Here is a 13,128-nt window from a genome sequence, read left to right on the forward strand (position 1 = left end):
AAGACAGGAACCTACAATTCCAGCTCTCTCCTTGTGTCTCCTTGAATGTCAGCCAGTTGAGGGGCTACCCGTGTGCTTACTGGAGAAAAAGAACTGTATGCAGATCCTTTGGGTCCTATCTCCTGATGTAGGTAATATCTGGTACCCAAGTATGGAACCAATTGTGGAAAAGAATAGATACCTTTAAAGGGTTGGTTTCTGTACTACAAATAAAAATCAATTTTTCTATTTGTTTTTGACCCAAATATTTTGCCTACTGTTCCTCATTGGCTTGTTGTGAGCACCTTGTACAAGCATGCATGGAAACATATTTTATGAGTCAGAAAGTATTACCCCAATATAAAACTTGGCATTGGGTTATACACAGAGTGCGTTCTTATTTTTCACACACAAAATTTATTTTGTATTTCCCACGTTCTTAGTTAGTTATATGTCCCGCAGATTCCTCAAGAGCCATTAAGAACCACTGGCAGGGGCTGCAAGTTCCTTTTCTTTTTATTAGTGTTTTTGTTTTCCTGGTATGTCAGGGAAATTATATTTTATGTCACTTTGACCTGACTTTACTGTTGCGGGCTGTGACTCATACCTTTCTGAAAAGTAATCTAGTAGAGGGAAAAGCAGACATTTTTCACCCTAGAAAGCCCTGTGCGTCTGCCACATCGCTCTGAGCCACACTGATGGGGTTTCCAAATTCTTATCAGTAGGGTAACAACAGAGCCTCAGGGGGAGGGCCCCAGAGGCCCTAGGGAAGGAAGTCTGCGAAGAGTGTGCAGGAAAGAGGGTGGAAGAAAATAGAAATTCTGGCGGGTCTTTGACTACACCGTGCTCCTCCTGCCCAGGTGGATGGGGTTTTAGAGGATTATGTACAAAGTGATTGCTTCAATATTTTGGCTTTGCATTCCAACAAATGATATCATCCCCTCAAAGTAGAACTGTCTGGCTTGACCCGGGAACGTTCTGCATAGAACTACAGCTCTGGGAAAGTTTTGAAGAAGAAAACGGATGTGTCTTTGAAGTTGGGTTGGGAGCCATTCGTGCACAGACTGGTTCTAAGGATGCGGTCAAATCAGCTACTGTTGAAAGTTCTGATTTTTGCAATGTGCCCCTCCCTCTATACAGGGCTGCCCTGCTGCAGGTACGGATTGCTATAAGCAAAGACAGAAAGTGTAGCATCTTAAGTGGACACACGGATGAGCCGCCCTTTCGTATAAATGTTTTAAGTTAAAGGAACTTCTCCGGAACCCAAGATATGACTTTGGCTAGCCAAGATCGTTTACCTGTGGGTTTGCAGAAGTATAGGGAAAGGTAAGAAAACACACACGCTATTGGGTTTAGATTTTTACGTAGAGGTAGGTTGTGACACATCAAGCCACATGCCTGATCCCACTGGCTGGCAATACCAGTATGCTTAACAGCCAAGGAGTAGGCTCTAGGTCTTGAGTGTCTGGGCCATTCTTGTTAAGTTTGGCCCAAGGGCAAAACACAGGCCATTCTTTATCATTTCCCAGGATGGTGTTTCTCCTGAGCAGCCTTGGGGGATGTGGAAATTGCTCCTTCTGGGATACTAAAATGGATAGCCTGCTGCTTACCTTAGCGTAGCATGTTCTTTATCTTGACCGTCCCTCGTTCTATGCTGCAAACCCACTGTGTGCACAGCCTCACCTGGGCCAACCCTGCTGCTCCTGTGGGACTTGAAGACAAGAGGAGCTCATGTCTATATACAAACTTCTCCCTGTGCCATGAGCAAAGACATTCTCTGTCTCTGACCCAGGCGTCTCGTCAGCTGCGAGCACCCTTAGGGCAGTTAAGCAGGAGCAGATGACAATTCTCGTGGGAGTGGAGAAAAACAGTAAAAAAAGGAAGGACAGGATTTCTCCTAGGTGTGTTGGAGGAGAAGGTTTATTGTCCATAGAAGGGAGAGCATAGTCGGAGGCAGGGACGTTGGGAGAGTCCAGAGTGGACATGACCAGACTGAGCTGGGCCATGTGAGGAGAGAGGGGGTTGGGAGAGCAAGAGAGAAGCTGCTGACCAAGTGGAGTGGCCTGGGCTGTGAGACTGACCGAGAGACTGGTATACTCAAAATGGCTGAGGTAATAGGGGTCAGAGGAACTGTGGCAAGGGAAGCCCAGACCTTGAACTAGAGAAATTTAGGGAAGGGAGGGGTATGCCAGCCATGCCTTGTAACAGGTAGGGATTGAGGGATGCTGGGAGAACCTGGCAGCCATGTCCATGTTGATATGCTAAATAGGCACCTCAGTCAGCCATTTGTCCCAGGTTAGAGACCTAATAGCTTATATAGGACATCACTTTTTTCCAGTGCAGCTCTTGGTTATACATGGGAGGGAGAAACTGATGAATTTATAGATAAAGAGAAAGGTGATAGATAAGAGTGAGCTTGTATGTAGGAGCCATGAACTAGATGCATATAGGTTATATATATATATATGGTATGTATATTCATAATAAATAAAATTATTTATTATGTATATAGTGTTCTGCCTGCATGCATACCTGCAGGCCAAAAGAGGGCACCAGATCTTATCCCAGATGGTTGTGAGCCACCTTGTGGTTGCTGGGAACCACAGGTTGAACTCAGGACCTCTGAAAGAACAGGTAGTGTTCCTAACCTCTGAGCCATCTCTCAAGACCTAGGTTATATTCTTGAATGACAGCTTTACAGTTATCTTGTGTTGTGTGTATGCCCCTAACCATGTGAGTGACACAGCTCTGAGCTCTGGGAGTTAGACTAGGTTCCTCTTCTGTTCTCCCTAACGAGGGTTGCACATCTCATCACATTCCTTCCCTTTAGTTAATCTGTTTGCATGTGTGTATGCAAGTCAGAGGACAACTGGCAAAACTTTCTTCTCTATTTCCACTTCTTGGGTTCCAGGAACTGAACCCAGGTTGTCAGGCCTGGCAGCGGGTGCCCTTCCCTACCGAGCCATCTTTCTGTCCCCTACTATCTCATCTGTTAAGTGAACAATCCCATCTACTAGGACAGCTAAGAAGTGCAACTGGCCAAATGTGGTTGCGCTGCGAGTCCTGATGCACTCAAGGCTGCGTCCGCAGATCCGATTAGAAGTGTCTGTAGCGCATGCCTTCAATCCAGCCCAGGAGGCAGGTGGATCTCTGTGAGTCTGAGACCAGCCTGGTCTACTAAGAAAGGTTCAGGATAGCCAGGACTACACAGAGAAACCCTTTCTTGGAGGAAAAAAAAAGGTGTTTGTTTGATCTGACAAGGCAGTGGACTGTTGTTTTCCCCCCATGCAAATGCATAGAAATCACGCAAGAGGCTTGTTTCCATTCAAACAAGAACCTTGGGTGTTATTCCTGCTTCATTGTCAGTATCCCGGCTTGAGGCTCAAGTTTTCCACTCCCTCCTTTCTTGGGAGTAGACTCAAAATCCGAGATTCCCTCGGAGCATTTCTTATTTAATTTTCCAAACCATAATCTAGAATTAGTTCAAAAGTAAATTATCCAGTAGAGTAAAACCCCCAAACCCCCAAAACAAAACAAAACTGTTGGGGAATATTGTTTTAAGGGGTGTTGCTTTTGTTTATGATGCATTTGTTTATCTCTGTAAAGTTGTGATTCTTTGCCAGTCTAAACACCTGATGGTCTAATAAAGAGCTGAATGGCCGCCAATAGTGAGGCAGAAGCAAGGATAGGAGGGACTGGCAGGCAGAGAGGATAAAGAAAGAAGAACCGAGGAAGAGGAGGAGCAAGAGAGAACAAAGAGAGGAGGGTATGGGGCCAGCCACCTCGCCACGCAACTGGTCATGGAATAAGAGTGAAAGATGCTTGGAAGTAAAAAAGGAAAAAGCCCAGAGACAAAAGGTAGATGGGATAATTTTAGTTAAAACAAAACAAAACAAAACACCTGGCTGGGAACAAGCCAAGCTAAAGTCAGGCATTCATAACGTAGGAGAAGCCCCTATGAATGATTTATTTGGGAGCTCGGTAGCGGGACCCTACCCCCAAAAGCCAAAAGAGTTAAAAACAAACAACAACACAATACAGAAATACCCAAGATATATAAAGTAGCAAAATAGATTTTCCTGAGTGGTTTGTAAATGAATGTGAAAGGCCATTGACTAACCAGCTTCCAGAAATCCACCTCACGGGATCGAGAGCATGATTTTCCAGAGCATCAGCCACAAAGCACCTGGTGAGCACATTCATCCCATTCCACTTCGCTTCACCACTGAACCTTAATGGCATGCCATGACCGTTATGGTTTCTGTTGGATTGGGACAAGCATGCGCTTCCAGCCAGCTCCACAGTCTGGTTAGAATTGGTCTCAACCAGTTGGTACTTGCCATTGCTTCAACTTGTAAAAAGCCACTATCTTTGATACCAATGGAACTAGCTACTAGCAGAACGCTTGCCTCAAGACTGGGCCACGTTTTTGGTAACACGGAACATTTACGCTTTTGTGATTACCTTAAATGTTGTTGGGTCTAGTGTTTTCCAGCCCTTATCTTGTCCTGACCAACTGTATTATTTACTTACTTCTTTGAAAACAATTTGCTTAAAAAAACAAAGCCCAAGTTTATTTAAGAAGACCTTGTATTATTGGAAATGAATACTGCTTGATAGAAATGCAAGACAGTCATGAAATAAGTATACTGAGGCCGGGCGGTGGTGGCGCATGCCTTTAATCCCAGCACTCGGGAGGCAGAGGCAGGCGGATCTCTGTGAGTTCGAGGCCAGCCTGGTCTACAAGAGCTAGTTCCAGGACAGGAACCAAAGCTTTGGAGAAACCCTGTCTGGAAAATTCAAAAAAAAAAAAAAAAAGAAATAAGTATACTGAAAATAAAATAAAACATTGTTAAATTCTGACTAGACGGTGATTCTCTGAACCTGAGATCTGCTTTAGCTTGCTATGGGATTATGAAGGGCTGAGGAGACAATAGTGACAAGCTATGTCTGTGGTAGATTGTTCTCAAAGACTTTGTCTATATCTGCCTGCATCTATGTCTTTGGGCAGAATACACGCACACTGAGGGTAGTCTTGGTCACATGACTCACTCTGGCCAATGAATGGGCAAAGGCAAACATCACCCTGGCAGTTGTTTGTAAAGTGCTTGCACACTGGGGCTTTCCTCCTCTTCTTGCTTCTTGGGACAGTGTGTAAGCAAGCCTTCTGGATGTTGCTGGTAGGCACAAAATCTAGGCACTCTACCACAGCCAAGAGCCAACCAATGCCTAGACATGTGACCCACCATCTCTGGTCACTGTGTTAGCTCGCTAGCTGTAGCAGTGAGCATGGCCAAGATCAGATGTTTCAGGTCAACAAACAGTTAATCTATGGCCAGGACAAAACTCGTAAGTGATTATCATGCCAGGAAAGTCTTTCATGGTGCTTTGTTACTGAGTGAAAGTCAAGACCGCCTCAAAACATGGGCTGGAAAGAGAGCTCAGTTGGGAAAGCAGTTCCTTGTGTAAAAGCCAGGGCATGAATGAATTTCCAGAACCCATGTAAAAAGCTTGGTGTGGGAGTGTGCAGTGAGAATTCCCAGTACTGGGGAGGTGGAGACAGGTGAGTGCCTGGCACTTGCTGGCCCTGCCAGCCTAGCCTAGGTGGGAGAGTTCTAAGCCAGTGAGAGACCCTGTCTCAAAAGACACCTTAGGAACAACACCCAAAGTTGTCCTCTGACCACCATATGCATGCATACTGACACACGTGTGTGTGTGTGCGCGCACACACACACACACACACACACACACACACCTTTACCTTAAATTTAGATTTGTCCCATGTGGTTCATCAGAGTCCAGTGTCTTCACTGTAGGTGTTGGGTACAGCCACCTCACCAGTGACCCATATCTCACGCTCCAGGAAACACTGACTGACCCATTCTCAGCTCTGCTTTTTTTGGCCTTCACACCTGAAGTCTCCAAGAGGTGACGTGATATTACTCCGATTTCACACGTAGCTCATGACAAAGTTTACCCTAGACCGCAGGCCCTTTGTGTGTAACCCGAGTTTATTTCCCGAGCACTTCGCCGCCTTCAGGATTGGCGTGTTTAATCACATTAAAGCTATGAGTAGGGTGTTAGGGAGTGATTATGTCAGCTTATGTTACCTTTATCCTCTCATGAAGGCAGCAGAAATCAGGTTAGCCCACAGAGTTGAAAAATATTACTTAAAACATTTTGGATTATCTTGTGTTGTGGGCTGAGTTGTGATCTGTACCCCAAAGATATGCCAAAGCCTTGCCTGCCTGTACCTGTAAATGTGACCCTGCTGGAAGCAGGATCCTCGGAGATGCCATCATGTTAGGATGAGCCAAGCTGGATTATGGTAAGCATAAATCCAGTGTGTCTTCATTGGGAGAGAGATTCAGACATAGCCACACATACAGGGTAGGTCAGGCGGGTACCTGGAGATGAAGGCAGAAGTTAGTGCTGTCCCTGATGCCACACAGGGGATGGCAGCATCTGCTGGCAATGCCCAGAGACCAGGAAGGAGCAAGAAAGCATTCTTTCCTAGAGCCTTTCAAAAAGAACCTCACTCCTCCTTGGCTGTGAACTTTAACCTTTGGAATCCTGTGGGTTGTTTTAAACGACCAGTCGATGCCTTTCTACAGCAATAGTGGGAAACTAGCAGAAACTGATAGACAAGACAGGGGAGCTGGGGAGTCAAAGGCAAAAACTAATTCCATTTCTCCCCTGGAAATAAGTTACCAGATAGAAAGCGCCTGCACGCTGGTCCCTGGTGTCGGCTCCCCCCCACCCCCCCCACCCCCCCCCGCAGCGCCAAGCACGTGATTGAACTGCCTGCGGGTCTGGGGTTTCTCTCCATCAGCAAAGGAAGTGATCTCGCCACACATTCCCTCCGGGCCACTCTGTCTTGTGTAGGAGAGTGAGTCTTGCAGGCAGGATCTCTTCCAGGGTTCATAAAAAATGTACAAATTCAGTCCTTGCGCAGGAGTTAACACCCACCAAAAAAATTTGCCGCCCGTGCGTTTCGTCCTCGTGTCCTAGCGGAATCGTTTCTCGGAGTGGGAACTCCAGAGGTGGCACTGCCCACCCTCCCTCCACCCGGACCCCCAGTTGTGCGGTGATCGGAATGCTGGCCGTCCTCCTCTGCAGGAAACGACATTGAGCTCAGCGAATTACCACCTTCTGCTTCAGCGATTCCGCCTCCTCTTCCCTTGGTTGCCTTACTCACAACCCATTTACAGTCATTTGCTCGCTGAGGTCTTTATCCTCAGCGTCAAGTGTTAATGGGCATTTAGAGAAGCTGCACCCAGGCAATTTGCTTAGCTTCTGAAAGCCTTCTCTAGATAATCCAGGGAAATGCCGCCGCTGCTCTGGGGACCCCGGATTTTCCGATTCCCTTTCCTGACAGATGCCGGGGTTATTTTCTTACACTTCTGCGTGAGTTGTTCTTGTGTGCGTAATTCTATCAGTGGCTTATGCGGAACATGAAAGCCACTTACTGTAAAAATCAAGGTCCGTCATCTCAAAAGAAAATCCCAAGGCCTCCGCTCCTTCTGAGCTTGGAACCAGCAGCAGAGTTGATGCACGAATAGAAAACTGCACATTCATTGGGTTCAGCCTCTTTCTGAGAACGCGGGAAAGTGTGTTAGGTAAAGGAGGCCAAGAGGCGAATCAAATCATCCGCCCTTCTGGTCTTAGGCCAGCCCTGATGGCCTTGGCGCGTGACTCCCAGCTGCCTCTGGAGAACCTCGCACCACGTCTGCCTCAAGTGCTAATCTGTTAGTGGTCACCCATGTGCTCATCTGTTAAGCTGCACTTCCCAGCTTCTTTGCAGCCGGGTGGTCATGTGACCTAGTTATGGTTTGTGGCGTGTAATTAGAAGTTGACTGGAAGCTTCCGGGAGTATTATTTCTTTTTAATATAGGCATGTTTCTCTCCTCTTCCTGACTCCATTTTTTCTTCATCCGGAGTGTCTATGCGATGTGTGGAGCAGGGACAACCATCAGATGACTTGAAGTGACAGCTAAGAGGATTGTAGAGACCTTTCGCTGATGTGGTTAGCTATCCAGCCAACACCAGGAACCTTTTGATCACCAGCCTCCCTCCCTTTATCCCAGACTTCCTCCATGAAGAAATACAATGCCCATTGTAACCACAACACTTTCTTAAGATTTCAGTTGAACTCCACTGCCACCTTGGGGGCCCCAAGAGTCCAGTATGAAATCCCATAGATTTCATGATATGGGGAGTTGGAAGGACTATACATTGGAGGTAGGGATGGGCGGGGCTCACACACGGTGTACATACCATCCTTTTCCTGTATTCTCACCCTCTGACTGAGAGTTTTGTGGCTGTATAAGAGGCCAGGACTCACTGCCTGAAGAAAACAGACCATGTCCCCTCCGTGGGACAGGGAATTAAAATAGTCCCACTGGATTTGGGTTTTACAGGCTTTTGTTGTGGTTTTGCCTGGTATATGCCCCGTTATCGCCTAGGCTACCCCAGACCAATCACGTGGTATAAAACTTCTTGCCAGACCCCCCAAACTTATAAAAAGCAGATCCTTTTCTTCAGGTGATTTCCTGTGGCCAATTTCTGGGTTCCAGTCATCCTGTCATGACAGCCTCTCTCACTTTAATCTGTCTCTTTTAATGAAGTTCTTCACCAGGCTTTAAAGGGAAGATTGTCCTTCCCTTTAAGGACTCATTATGCTGTTTTTAACACGTTGTACCTTTGAGAACACTCTTCTAGACAAGCCCTGATCATGGTGATCCTCCCATTGTGCCTCCTCACTCTTGAAGAGTAATCATGCGTCAGCTTCTTTCATAAACCGGCAAAGCTTCCCAGCTCTGGATCTAGCAGTTATGTGGATTTGATGTGGGTGGGGTGGGGTGGGGTGGGCAGTGCTTTTAATGAACAACTTCTTTGTCCTTCCTTTACTAATTCTCCGTTGTTTGAAGGAAAAAGGAAACTCTAATTCAGACAAGGATATCTTAGTGGTCTTTGGGGGAAAATATTTATCTCTAAGGGAATTGGGAAGTATGAAATTTTGGGGATCAGCAGAATGTTACTTTTGTACACATCATTCTGACTAAGGACCTGGTTCATGTGTTTTGTACATGTGTTCTCTAAAAGTTTATTCCAGAATGTTTAAGTAATCATTTGCTGCCATAGTCTAAAGGATGGGTGTGCACAGGGGTTCTTTAAGTGATTAAGCTGGGGCCTGCGGGTTTTAGTATTCTTGGATGTCCTAGACTCCTGTGTGGTAGAGAACTCCATGATTACTTTGTACTTTATTTTTTTAGGGGACTGTCCTCTCTCTCAACCCCTCTTGTGTGAACTTCCTGGGTAGAAGAACAAATGAACAGCCATCAGAAATAGGACACCTATGGCAGACCAAACGAGTTTAATTAGGGTTACTTCCAGGAACACGGTCAACTATGAGCAACCACACCTCTGAGGAAGATGTCTCAGCAAACTTTAGCTGCCTTTTTGCCATTGGGAAGGAGCACAGGTGGCTCAGGAATTGCTTTTCTCTAGTTACTGTTAACTATCTCTAAATCCTGAAGAATTTGTATGAACCTTGTGAGTCCTTGCTCTGCAATGGGGTGAAAATGGGCCCAGTCCTGTGCAAGCGTCCTGTGGGTAATTGACAGCTGCTGGGAATTTAAGAGGCCAATGCCCATGCTGTTGCTAGAGGGTAGCAGTCCAGAACTTGGGTGGACAGTGTTCAGGGAGTGGAGGGAGTCTTCTTATAAGGGCTCTGGACTTCTCCCAAGGTTGGCTTTGTTCAGGTCTGGGGCTAATATCCACTTATAAGTAAGCACCTACCATGTTTGTCTTTCTGGGTCTGGGTTACCTTATTCCAATAATCTTTCTAGTTCCATCCATTTGCCAGCAAATTTCTTGACATCATTGTTTTTAATGGCTAGTAATACTCCATTGTGTAAATGTACCACATTTTCTTTGTTCATTCTTTGGTCAAGGGACATCTAGGTTGTTTTCAGTTTCTGGCTACTACAAATAAAGCTGGTATGAAACAATTGATCAAGTGTCCTTGTGGTATGGTGGAGCATCATTTGGGTATATGTCCAGGAGTGGTATAGCTAGGTCCTGAGGTAGATCCATTCAGTTTTCTGAGAAACTGTCATATTGATTTCCAAAGTGACTGTATAATTTTGCACTCCCCCCAGCAGTGGAGGAATGTTCACCTTACTCCACATCCTCCACATCTTAGCCATTCTGACAGGTGTAAATTCTTCAACATTGTTATCCCCAGCTCAAAGATGCAGTTCCCTGGAGAGGAACACATGGAGATAGGCTTTGTAATATGGAGAATCCATGCTCCATCTCCTTGACCTCAGCCTGTCCTGGTCGCCTCTTTGACCTCAAATGGGCCCATGGGATTCTCTAAATGCCAAGTTGCTTTTGTATATCCATTACAGTCAAGGCATGTTCACTCCCATTTCTATTTGAGCCTGAGAATATCTTAAGATATAAACTCAGAATCCATTACCACGACTTTTTTTTTAAATTTATTTATTTATTAAAGATTTCTGCCTCCTCCCCGCAGCCACCGCCTCCCATTTCCCTCCCCCTTCCCCAATCAAGTCCCCCTCCCTCATCAGCTCAAAGAGCAGTCAGGGTTCCCTCACCTGTGGGAAGTCCAAGGACCACCCACCTCCATCCAGGTCTAGTAAGGTGAGCATCCAAACTGCCTAGGCTCCCCCAAAGCCAGTATGTGCAGTAGGATCAAAAACCCATTGCCATTGTTCTTGAGTTCTCAGTAGTCCTCATTGTCCGCTATGTTTAGCAAGTCCATTTTTATTCCATGCTTTTTCAGACCCAGGCCAGCTGGCCTTAGTGAGTTCCCGATAGAACATCCCCATTGTCTCAGTGTGTGGGTGCACCCCTCGTGGTCCTGAGTTCCTTGCTCGTGTTCTCTCTCCTTCTGCTCCTGATTTGGACCTTGAGATTTCTGTCCGGTGCTCCAATGTGGGTCTCTGTCTCTGTCTTCTTTCATTGCCTGATGAAGGTTAATATTCAGGAGGATGCCTATATGTTTGTCTTTGGATTCACCTTCTTATTTAGCTTCTCTAGGATCGCGAATTATAGGCTCAATGTCCTTTATTTATGGCTAGAAACCAAATATGAGTGAGTACATCCCATGTTCCTCTTTTTGGGTCTGGCTTACCTCACTCAGGATAGTGTTTTCTATTTCCATCCATTTGTATGCAAAATTCAAGAAGTCCTTGTTTTTTACTGCTGAGTAGTACTCTAATATGTATATATTCCATACTTTCTTCATCCATTCTTTCATTGAAGGGCATCTAGGTTGTTTCCAGGTTCTGGCTATTACAAACAATGCTGCTATGACCATAGATGAGCATATACTTTTGTTGTATGATAGGGCCTCTCTTGGGTATATTCCCAAGAGTGGTATTGCTGGGCCCAGGGGTAGGTTGATCCCGAATTTCCTGAGAAACCACCACACTGCTTTCCAGAGTGGTTCCACAAGTTTGCATTCCTACTAGCAATGGATGAGTGTACCCCTTTCCCCACAACCTCTCCAGCAAAGGCTATCATTGGTGTTTTTTATTTTAGCCATTCTGACAGGTGTAAGATGGTATCTTAAAGTTGTCTTGATTTGCATTTCCCTGATCACTAAGGAAGTTGAGCATGACCTTAAGTGTCTTTTGGCCATTTGAACTTCTTCTGTTGAGAATTCTCTATTCAACTCAGTGCCCCATTTTATAATTGGGTTGATTAGCCTTTTACGGTCTAGTTTCTTGAGTTCTTTATATATTTTGGAGATCAGACCTGTGTCATTTGCCGGGTTGGTGAAGATCTTCTCCCAGTCAGTGGGTTGCCTTTTTGTCTTAGTGACAGTGTCCTTTGCTTTTCAGAAGCTTCTCAGTCTCAGGAGGTCCCATTTATTCAATGAGGCCCTTAATGTCTGTGCTGCTGGGGTTATACGTAGGAAGTGGTCTCCTGTGCTCATGTATTGTAGAGTACTTCCCACTTTCTCTTCTTCAGGTTCAGTGTGTTCGGACTGATATTGAGGTCTTTAATCCATTTGGACTTGAGTTTTGTGCATGGTGATAGATACCATGACTTTTTGATAGAGAAGTGGATAGATTGGGCTGATCCCAGCATCATTTTCTAGTCTAGATAGTGGATGGTACAATGTAATTTTCTTGGTAAAGCTATGAATTGTTGTTTGTAGAAGGTCAACTATGAGTTCATCCATCCACTCATCTGCAGGGCAACCAAGGAATGATGGGAAATGAGACTCCACCTGAGTCTTGCTGGTTACTGTGCTGGAGGTAACAGTGTATGACCCTTAAGCTCTCTCTTGGGCATTTCCCATTGCTACCACCTTTATTCCTAGTCCCTAGCTTCCTCTCGAATGGTTCACAACTGTTACTCCAAATTCTATCAGGGGCCCTCCTGATCTGCACTCAACCCCCTCAGACCTAAACCCAACTGCCCCGCCCTCAAGCCGGCTGAATGTCTCTCTGCTTCAGTAAGGAAAGCCACCAGGGACCAGAGTATAAAGCAATGTTTTGTCTTGACCCTAGCCCAAGCCTAGACTGAGTAGACTAGAGGATCTCACTAGAAATGGCTGCTTGTTCTCTGCAACATTTAGGATTGTAACCATGATTTCCTGCCCTATTTAGAAAAGAAACACAAACAGAAAAAAACTGTTTTTTTTTTTTTTTTTTTTTTTTTTTTTCCTGATGACTTCTCACCTCTCCCATATAAACCCTGATGCTCTGGGCTGGAATTCATAAAGGCAGAAGAAACAGAGTGGACCACAGGGTAAGGGAACTGCTGGGCTTATGTATGCTCTAATCTGATTAATTTCTAGCCCAAACCACTTTCATGTCTCACCTCCTAATTAATTTCTCTGCTACCACCTCTACAACTTTTCCTTCCCTCAGCAGCTACTCCCATCCTTCTAAACTGTGAGTCTGATTGTGTCACCTTCTGCTCGATGGCCCCTGATGGCTTTTCATTGTTCTGAGAAGAGCCAAGGGCTTGATAGTGGCCTCTGATGACTGAGCGCAGGAGCTGGACAGCAACTATTTTGGGCTTTGCGGGGCATGATGTCTGTGCACACATCTGTTGTAGCCTGAGAAAAGCCATGGGGGATAAGGAAAGGCACGGGCATGGCTA

The sequence above is a fragment of the Microtus oregoni genome, unplaced genomic scaffold, assembly GCF_018167655.1.
Source record: "Microtus oregoni isolate MIOR12 unplaced genomic scaffold, Mior012 000004F_ref0000308, whole genome shotgun sequence".
Taxonomy (NCBI): Eukaryota; Metazoa; Chordata; class Mammalia; order Rodentia; family Cricetidae; genus Microtus; species Microtus oregoni.